General features: G+C 46.6%; 1 pseudogene; it reads left to right on the top strand.

Annotated features, from left to right (window-relative positions):
- Positions 1-2,483: 2,483 nt before the first annotated feature.
- LOC132226274 (phosphoglycerate mutase 2-like) lies at positions 2,484-3,285 on the top strand (annotated as a pseudogene).
- The last annotated feature ends 6,665 nt before the right edge of the window (positions 3,286-9,950 follow it).

Raw genomic sequence — 9,950 nt, 5'->3', positions numbered from 1 at the left:
GGAAAGAAAAATTTGGGAGGAGGGTTGAAAGGTGCAGAAAAATTCACAGACTCAAAGGAAAACCTCAACACCATGTTGTGGGATGGATGGCAATCAGGGACATCCTGGGAATCTAGGACGGTATTTTCAAGATACTATCCTCTAGCTGATATATGCCAAACAGTTTCCACATGAAAAGATCCCAAAGCTTCCTGGAAGAGGGGTGAGATATTTCTATAAAGGATTTTTTTACAGGTTTATTGAGGTATAATTGCAAATAAAATTATAATGTATTTAAATTGCACAACATGGTTATCTTATATAATAAAGAGGTAATATGCAAATTGACCATCACTCCAACACAAAATATGGCCTCCCCCATGTGGTCAAAGATGGCCACTACAAGATGGCCTGCTGGAGAGGGCACTTGGGAGGGACCAGGCCTGCAAGGGAGGGCAGTTAGGGGTGACTGGGCTGGCAGGAGAGGGCAATTGGGGGGGATCAGGCTGGCAGAGAAGGGCAGTTGGGGGTGACAAGGCCAGCAGGGGAGGGCAGTCAGGGGGCACCAGGCCAGCAAGGGAGAGCAGTTAGGGGCAACCAAGCCTGCAGGGGAGGGCAGTTGGGGGAAACCAGGCCAGCAGGGGAGGGCAGTTGTAGGGGACCAGGCCTGCAGGGGAGGGCAGTTGGGGGTGACCAGGTCAGCAAGGAGAGCAGTTAGGGGAAACCAGCTGGCAGGGGTGGGCAGTTGGGGGCCATGAGGTTGGCCATGGAGGGCAGTTGGGGGCCATGAGGCCAGCAGGGGAGGGCAGTTGGGGGTCATGAGGCCATCAGGGAAGGGCAGTTGGGGGCCATAAGGCTGGAAGGGGAGAGCAGTTGGGGTTTAGCAGGCCAGCAAGTGGGGGGGGGGGCGGGGGGTCAGTTGGGAGTGATCAGGCCAGCAAGAGGAGGCAGTTGGGGGTGAGAAGACTGGCAGTCAGAAGCAGTTAGGGGCAATCAGGCAGGCAGGCAGGCAAGCGGTTGGGAGCCAGCAGTCTCAGATTGTGAGAGGGATCCAAGATTGGAGAAGGTGCAGGACAGGCTGAGGGACACCACCCCCCCCCCCACACACACACATGAATTTCATGCACCGGGCCACTAGTTAAATATATAAACATTGTGAAAGTTTTCCCATCATTGAGTACTTTAACATATCCATCACCTCACATATTTGTTTTTATTTTATTTTTTGTTTTGTTTTTTGTTTTTATGATAATAATTGAATTGTATTCTCTTAGCAAATTTCAATTATACAATACAATCTTATTTACTGTAGTCATTATATTATACATTAGATCCTTGGAGCTTATTCATCTTATAACCAAAGTTTGTAACCTTTTCAAAAGTTGGTAAGCAACTTCTCCCTATTTTCTTCACCCCACATACACTGGCATCTGCTCTGGCTAAGACTTCTAACACTACATTGAATAAAAATGCTGAGAGAGGACATCCCTGTTTTATTCCTGATCTTAGAGGAAAAGCTTTCAGGTTTTCATTGTTGAGATGATGTTAGCTGTGGGCTTGTCATATAAGGGCTTTATTATGTTGAGGTATGTTTCTTCTATACCCAATTTGTTGAGAGTTTATCATGAAGGACATTGATTTTTGTCAAATGCTTTTTCTGCATTTATTGAAATGACCATGTGGTTTTATCCTTATTTTCTTGTTATGATGTATCACATTTATTGGTTTGCTGATGTCAAACCATCTTTGCATCCCTGGAATAAAATTAACTTGATTATGGTGTGCAGTAGTCCACACTTATTTGCAATGAATATGTTCCAAGACCTCCGATAGACTGTAAAAATCACAAATGTTTACAAAACACTATATATACTCTGATTTTCTCATACATAAATATTTATGATAAAGTTTAATTTATAAATTAGACACACAAAGAGATGAATAACAATAGTGAATAATAAAATAGAATAATTATAACAATATATGGGAATAAAAGTTATGTGAATGTGGACTATCTCTCTCCTTCTGTCTCTGATCATCAATTTATCTTGGAGAATGTTCCATGTGTGCTTCAGAAGAACGTATATTCTGTTGCTCTTGGATGGGATGTTCTGTATCTGTGTCTATATGTCTGTTAAGACCATCTGTTCTAACATAGTTGTTTTTTTTTTAAATATATTTTATTGATTTTTTTTACAGAGAGGAAGGGAGAGGGATAGGGAGTTAGAAACATTGATGAGAGAGAAACATCGATCAGCTGCCTCTTGCACACCCCCTACTGGGGATGTGCCCATAACCAAGGTACATGCCCTTGACCGGAATCAAACCTGGGGTCCTTCAGTCCGCAGGCCGACGCTCTATCCACTGAGCCAAACCGGTTAGGGCCTAACATAGTTTAAGTACTATGTTTCCTTATTGATTTTCTATCTGGACGATCTATCCAATGATGAAAATGGAGTATTAAAAGTGAGCTAAGGTCCTCCTCGGGAGCCTGCCACGGTCCCCAGCATCGCAGCCATGTCCACGCACCGCCTGGTGATGGTCCGGCGTGGCGAGAGCATCTGGAACCAGGAGAACCGCTTCTGCGGCTGGTTCGACACGGAGCTGAGTGAGAAGGGGGCCGAGGAGGCCAGGCGGGGGGCCCAGGCCGTCAAGGATGCCAAGATGGAGTTTGACGTCTGCTACACGTCGGTGCTGAAGCGGGCCATCCGCACACTTTGGACCATCCTGGAAGGCACGGACCAGATGTGGCTGCCGGTGGGGTGGTGCGCACCTGGCGTCTCAACGAGCCGCACTACGGGGCCTGACGGGCCTCAACAGGGCGGAGACGGCCGCCAAGCACCGGGAGGAGCAGGTGAAGATCCGGAGGCGCTCCTTGGACATCCCGCCTCCGCCCATGGACGAGAAGCACCCTTACTACAGCATCGTCAGCCAGGAGCGCCGGTACGCAGGCCCGAAGCCTGGGGAACTGCCCACCTGTGAGAGCCTCAAGGACACCATCGCCCGGGCCCTGCCCTTCTGGAATGAGGAGATCGCCCCCCAGGTCAAGGCCGGCAAGAGGGTGCTCATCGCTGCACGCGGGAACAGCCTGCGGGGCATCGTCAGGCACCTGGACGGGATGTCGGAGCAGGCGATCATGGAGCTGAACCTGCCCACGGGGATCCCCATTGTGTACGAGCTGGACCACGCCCTGAAGCCCACCAAGCCCACGCGGTTCCTGGGCGGCGAGGAGACCGTTCGCAAGGCCATGGAGGCTGTGGCTGCCCAGGGCAAGGCCAAGTGAAGCGCCGCTCTGGCAATAAAGGCATCTCCCCCCCAGCCCCCCCCCCCCCAATAAATAAATAAATAAATAAATAAATAAATAAATAAATAAAGTGAGCTAATATTAATATATTCCTGTATTTCTCCCTTCAGATCTGTTTATAGGTGCTATAAAAATATAATACACATATTATATGTAAATTGTTCTACTTGATGGTGTCCCATAAGTCCCTTAAACTGTCTTCACTCTTTTCCCAAACTGCTGTATTTGTTCTTAGTGGCTCCCAGTGTTTGAGGGTGTGCTAAGACCCATCAGTGTCCCAAAGAGGAGGCTTACAGTTAGCACTAGCATGCAAGTTGGTCAAACCTGGACCCTCAGATAGCAGTTCAGAAAATATGCAATTAAACTTCCAGGTGTTCTAGCCTGTTTCCTCTGCCTGAGCTCTGAGGGGATTGCCACAATGAGTGCTCATGCATTCCTTAAGAACTGCTTCTATGTTTGCAATAGATTTCTGAACACCAGCCCCATTGGCTATCAGGTCTAGGTGTTTGGGGAGCCCATTCCTCAAATGGTAGCCTTAAAATTTGCGGGACTAGACCTTTTTCTCCTCAGGTAGATGCTAGGAGTTGCAGTTTCCTCCCAATTATATTACACTGTGCCAAGTGTGGGGTTTATAGCAGAGTGAATCTCAGCCTTTCCTACCTATCTCAATGTAGTTTTTTTCTCATTTACCCAAGGTATTGGAATCACTCAACACGTTTCTGAATTTCTCTCAGAGGGGATTGCTCTATATTAGCTGTACATTCATTGTATCTGTGGGAGAATGGAAATTCTCTATGTCACCATACTGGCCTGAAGTTCACAAAGGAAATTTGATAAAAAGGGAGAAAGGCTAGGCAAAATCACATATATATACTAGGGGCCCTGTGCACAAAAATGTGTGCACTGGGAGGGGGAGGGGGGTCCCTCAGCCTGGCCTGTGCCCTCTCGCAGTCTGGGACCCCTCGGGAGATAACGACCTGCTGGCTTAGGCCTGCTCCCGGGTGGCAGAGGGCAGGCCCAATCCCTAGGTGCAGCCCCTGGTCGGGCTCAGAGCAGGGCCGATTGGGGAGTTGGGGCGCTGCCCCCTGTCATACACAGAGGAGGGCAATCGGGAGGTTGTGATTCTACCCTCAGTCACGCTCAGGGTAGGGCTGATTGGGGGATTGGGGCACCGCCCCCTGTCACACTCAAGGCAGGGTTGATGGGGAGGTTGCGGTGCCACCCCCTGTCACGCACAGAGCAGGGCCAATCAGGGGGTTGGGGCATTTCCCCCTGTAACTCACAGAGCAGGGCCCATCAGGGGGTTGGTGCTCTGTACCCTGTCACGCACAAAGCAGGGCCAATCGGGGTTGGGGCGCAGCCCCCTGTCACCCACAGAGCAGGGCCCATCAGGGGGTTGCGGCACTGCCCTCTATCACCCACAGAGCAGGGCCGATCAGGGGGTTGGAGTGCTGCCACTCTCACACTCAGGGCAGGGCCGATGGGGAGGTTATGGCTCTACCCTGTCACACACAGAGCAGGGCCCGTGGGGGGGGGGGGTTGGGGTGCCACACCCTGTCACACACAGAGCAGGGCCGATCAGGGGGTTGGGGCGCCGCACCCTGTCACACACAGAGCCGCAGGGCGATCAGGGGGTTTGGGCACTGCCCCCTGTCACGCTGATCCCAGTGCCGGGAGGCCTCGTGGCTCCGCTGATCCCGGTGCTGGGAGGCATATTATCCTTTTACTATATAGGATAGAGGCCTGGTGCACGGGTGGGTGCTGGCTGGTTTTCCCTGAAGGGTGTTCTGGATCAGGGTGGGGGTCACCACTGGGGTGCCTGGCCAGCCTGGGTGAGGGGATGATGGCTGTTTGCAGCTGGTCACACATCCTTTAGGGTGGGGTCCCCCGTGGGGTGCCTGGCCAGCCTGGGTGAGGGGATGATGGCTGTTTGCAGCTGGTCACACACCCTTCAGGGTGGGGGTCCCCACTGGGGTGCCTGTCCAGTCTGGGTGAGGGGCTGAGGGCTGTTTTCAGGCTGGGGGTGACTGAAGCTCCCAACCGCTCCTTTTTTTCTTTTCTTTTTTTTTATTCTGGGCCAGCTTTAGCTTTGAGGCTTGACTCCAGCTCTTAGGCCTCCGCTGCTGAAAGTAGGTTTCTGGCCTTTGCTTACAATGTTGCGATCCTGCTGGCTGAAGCCCGGCAGGTTTCTGGGGTTTTGTTTAGCTTCTATGTCTGTTACATAGTTGCTTAAAGTTGCAGCTTAGAGGCCTGCAGCGGCAGGTGGGGAACGTTGGAGTCCTCCGTCACTGAAGTAAGCAAGCCTCATGTTAGTTTCAAGCTGCCTGGCTGCCGGCCGCCATCTTGGCTGGCAGTGAATTTGCATATTACCCTGATTAGCCAATGGGAAGGGTAGCGGTCATACCCCAATTACCATGTTTCTCTTTTATTAGATAGGATTACAAACTGTCCCCTTGGGAGTTCGACCGACCGGGAGTTTGATCGCTTGCTATGATGTTCACTGATCACCAGGGGGCAGTGCAGAATGAAGAAAGGCCCTGGCCAGCAGCAGGCAGCTGGGGAAGGGAGACCCTGGCTGGCAGCCGGTAGCCGCTAGGGACCCTACCCGAGCATGAATTTTGTGCACTGGGCCTTTACTACTAATATAAAAACCCCATGAAGTATTCTTATTTGCTGATGACAAAATTGATGCTTTGAAAGATTAAATAATTCATTTAGGGGATAACTGGCAGAGCCAGGTCTTCAACAAGTCTATCTGATTACAAAATTCATGCTTGTATCAATATGCTATAATGACCTCTCACTCATCCTTACACCCCCAGTGTCTGGTACAGTATTAGCATAAGGTAAGCACTCTATAAATATCCCCTGGGTGATTGAATGCAAGAGGAACAAATAAATGGATCAAGGGAATGGCAACTGGTCAAAAGTGACTGAAGCTCTGTGGAGATTTACGTGGGTGGAAGTGTAGGATGGCCCAGTTTTTCCTCCCAGTCTTATTTTGCCTCTGTAGTCCTTTCTCTCTGCTTCTCCATCACAGTCCACAAACCTTGCCTCAACACATTTTTAGTTAAACTCTGGCCATTAAAGGTGTTTAATGCATCTTCCTTAGCCACTGGCTCACTTAACCCCTTCATGACTGAAACCTTCCTAAATATTAGTTTCTGTTCTCCTAATCTTTCTCTGTGAACCCCAAACCGCATTAATTATATTGATAACATTGGCATGTGCAATTTGCTCATTGCTTTGTGTCTAATACATATAAAGCAATAAATCTCTTCAATCAGATTAGAATCAGCTATACAATGACAAATAAAGAATACTCTGTCCCAAACAGTGAAAAATAAATTAAAGGTGTTTTATGAATATTACTTCTTGATTAATTGTCTAGGTCAGGGGTGGGTAACCCCTGGCATGTGTGCCCAAACATGGCACGCCAGTATCTTTTGCTGGCATGTGAAACCCTCTCTTATAATCTTCCATTTACAATTTTTTTCTTAATATCAACGTTTTTATTTTTCAAATAAATTCAGTGTAGGTGCATCTTAGATAAATAAATAATTTTACATAACAAGTTATCTTAAAGACCATAGACATGGATTGACGAGAGAGGGGAAGAGCAATTTCTATGCCTCTGCCTTAACTCTCCCTGCCTTCCTAGATCCGACCATTGTTTTGGTTTCATCCACATATGCTTGTGAATCTTTGTTCTCAGTGATGGATTTTGTTAAGTCTCGTAATAGGAGTAGCCTGACAAATGATAGTAGTAGCTCGTGCATATCTCTGAAGGTCATGAAATATAAACCTGATGTAAAATCTCTGTCATCAGTGATGCAGCAGCAAAAGTCCCACTGATAATATCAAATGGAGTCATAAAGTTCTCTGTCGGACTATCAGTGTACATGTTTTTCATCATCATATACTGTGTTTTTGTCGCTCGAATGAATTTTATTATTTCTTCACGGTTCTTTGCATATGTACACCTTAAGATATATCAAGTAGGTGTAACATGTTCTCAAAAAATTAGGGTTGGCACGCAGAAGAATTTTGAGTCAGAGATTTTTCTGGTTTTGGCACACACTCACAAAAATGTTGCCCACCCCTGGTCTAGGTATTGGTTAACAAATCAATAGTCTATATCTGGAAATAGTGAACCTGCACTCCCTGGTTGTACACCAATTAAATCATGATTTAAAGGTTGTATCCATATTGTTCTTGAATTCTGCCCTATCTGATATACAGTGAGCAGGATGGAAGGGGCAGAAGTCATGCAAAGTGTTGAGACTTTATCCTATATAATAAAAGGGTAATATGCAAATAGACCAAATGGCAGAATAACCAAACAACCAATCAAAGCTTAATATGCTAATGAAATGCTAAGGCTGCTCAACCTCTCACTATGACATGCACTGACCACCAGGGGGCAGACAGTTGACTGGTGGACCAGTCGCTATGAAGTTCACTGACCACCAGGGGGCAGATTGCTGGAGGCTAATTCCAACACATCATAATAAATGCAAGAAGTTCATCAAAAGGTTGATGGAAGTTGAGGCTTCAGCAGGGCTGAATCATATTACCTGCTGCTGGAATAGCTGAAAGCATTTCCCCAAACCTGAAAATCTGCATATATTATTGCCTGCTGCCAGACAGCTGAGGGCAGTTCCCCCAACCTGATAATTTTACTGTCTACCAAACTTTACCTTTGATATATATATCTGCTTTGCTATAGGGCAAAATGTGTTAATAAAAAGCTAGGGGTCCAGAGACTCAAAGAACATAGTTGCTAAAGCTAAGCTCCATCTGGCTCCCCCAAAAAATGCCTTCCAAATTTATATCTCATGTCTAGTTTATTAATTTACTCACAGCCCCTTCTCCAGATTCCTGAACCCTAGTAGATGCAGGATAATACCCCGGCATTAGCAGATGCTCCAATCGGTAGGTTAGCTTGCTGCTGGGATTTGGCAACTGTTTCATATATATATGAAACAACTAGAGAAATCACAATAAGCCACTGCTTCCTGAGTGTCCAGCATACTTTATTAAAAACAAGGACCACTCTGACATGGTCATTTATTCCATCCTAATGTAGAAACCATAAGATGACTTTATAGCCTGCAGGGGATGGCAGTTGGGGGAGACCAGGCCAGCAGGGGAGGGGACCTGGTCTGCAGGGGAGGGCAGTTGGGGGTGACCAGGTAAGCAAGGAGAGCAGTTAGGGGAAACCAGGCTGGAAGGGGTGGGCAGTTGGGGGCCATGAGGCTGGCCATGGAAAGCAGTTGGGGGCCATGAGGCCAGCAGGGGAGGGCAACTGGGGTTTGGCAACTGGGACTGAGCGAGATGGGCTGGACATGCCCTGAAGCCCTCTGGCGGTCCCTCCCTGTCCTGAAGGTCTACTGGTGGTAGTAGACAATTATAATTAATCTCTCTGATTTGGTTTATCTTGAGCAGAGTTCAAAATCCTATTTCTTTTCAGTATTTCCCTTACTTTCTTTCAAGGGATTAGTTTATTTTGTATAAATAAGGCATAAACCTTTTGCTCCTCAGGGAGATGCTAGGATATTTTTTGTGTGTCATATTTTTTCTCTGGCGGATTTTTAGATTCTCTTAGGAATACTGTACAGATTTTTACCTTCTTCATCCAAATGTGTTACATGATGTTTTCAGTAAGTACTTAGACAATAAATGCAGAGCAAAAATCAGGTGTCTTAAATTTTCTTTCTTGAGGGCAGATATCCTGGAATTGACAAAATGAAATAGAAGCTTACTGAAGGAGTTAGGGACTACAGCAAAACACACACAAAATACACACACACACACACACACACACAGAGAGAAATATAATGTTACCCTTACTAACCAAAATCAACATAGCTCTCCAATAATCTTTTCTCCTTATAATGTTTTTACAGGACAGTGAGTGGACATATATTACTAAGCATCTGTCTCAAGATCATCACTTATTTTCTTTCTTTACCTAGTCAGTGGTGTTAGGCAAAAGCAGTTGTAAGATTAAAATTCCCTAGAGAAGCAGGATGAGTGTCTTAGTCCATTTGGGCTGCTATAACAAAAATATCATAGACTCAGTGGCTTATGAACAACAGACATTTATTTCTCACTGTTCTGGAGGCTGGGAAGTCCAAGTTCAAAGTGCAGCAGGTTTAGTGTCTGTTGAGGTCAGGTGACAGCCCGCTTCCTACTTCATAGGTGCCATATTTTCTCAGTATCCTCGCATGGCAGAAGGGCAAGGGAGCTCTTTAAGCCTTCTTTTATATGGGGACTAATCCATTAACAAGGGCTATACTCTCATGGCCCAATCATATCTCAAAGTTCCCACATCAAATACCATCACATTGGGGATTCATTTTCAATATATGAATTTAGGGGGACACAAACATTTAGTCCATAGCAGTGATTCTTTCCCAACTGAGTGATGTTCTAGTGTAGTTTCAGCTAAAATCACTGATATGAAGAATTATATTGACATTGTATTAGGCAAAAGACAACTCTAGGAAATCTGCCCATAACTATTAAACATCAAACCCCTCTGAAGTCTCAAAAGCACTTTGTACATAAGGAAACCTTCAGAACACAGGCCATTCTCTTTTCAAAAGATCCTACAGGTAAAACTTTCAAGGCTTCTGGACCCTGTGGGTTTAACTGTCAATTT

The sequence above is a fragment of the Myotis daubentonii genome, chromosome 2 (assembly GCF_963259705.1).
Source record: "Myotis daubentonii chromosome 2, mMyoDau2.1, whole genome shotgun sequence".
NCBI classification, from domain to species: Eukaryota; Metazoa; Chordata; class Mammalia; order Chiroptera; family Vespertilionidae; genus Myotis; species Myotis daubentonii.
This window is presented reverse-complemented; position numbering and strand designations above follow the sequence as displayed.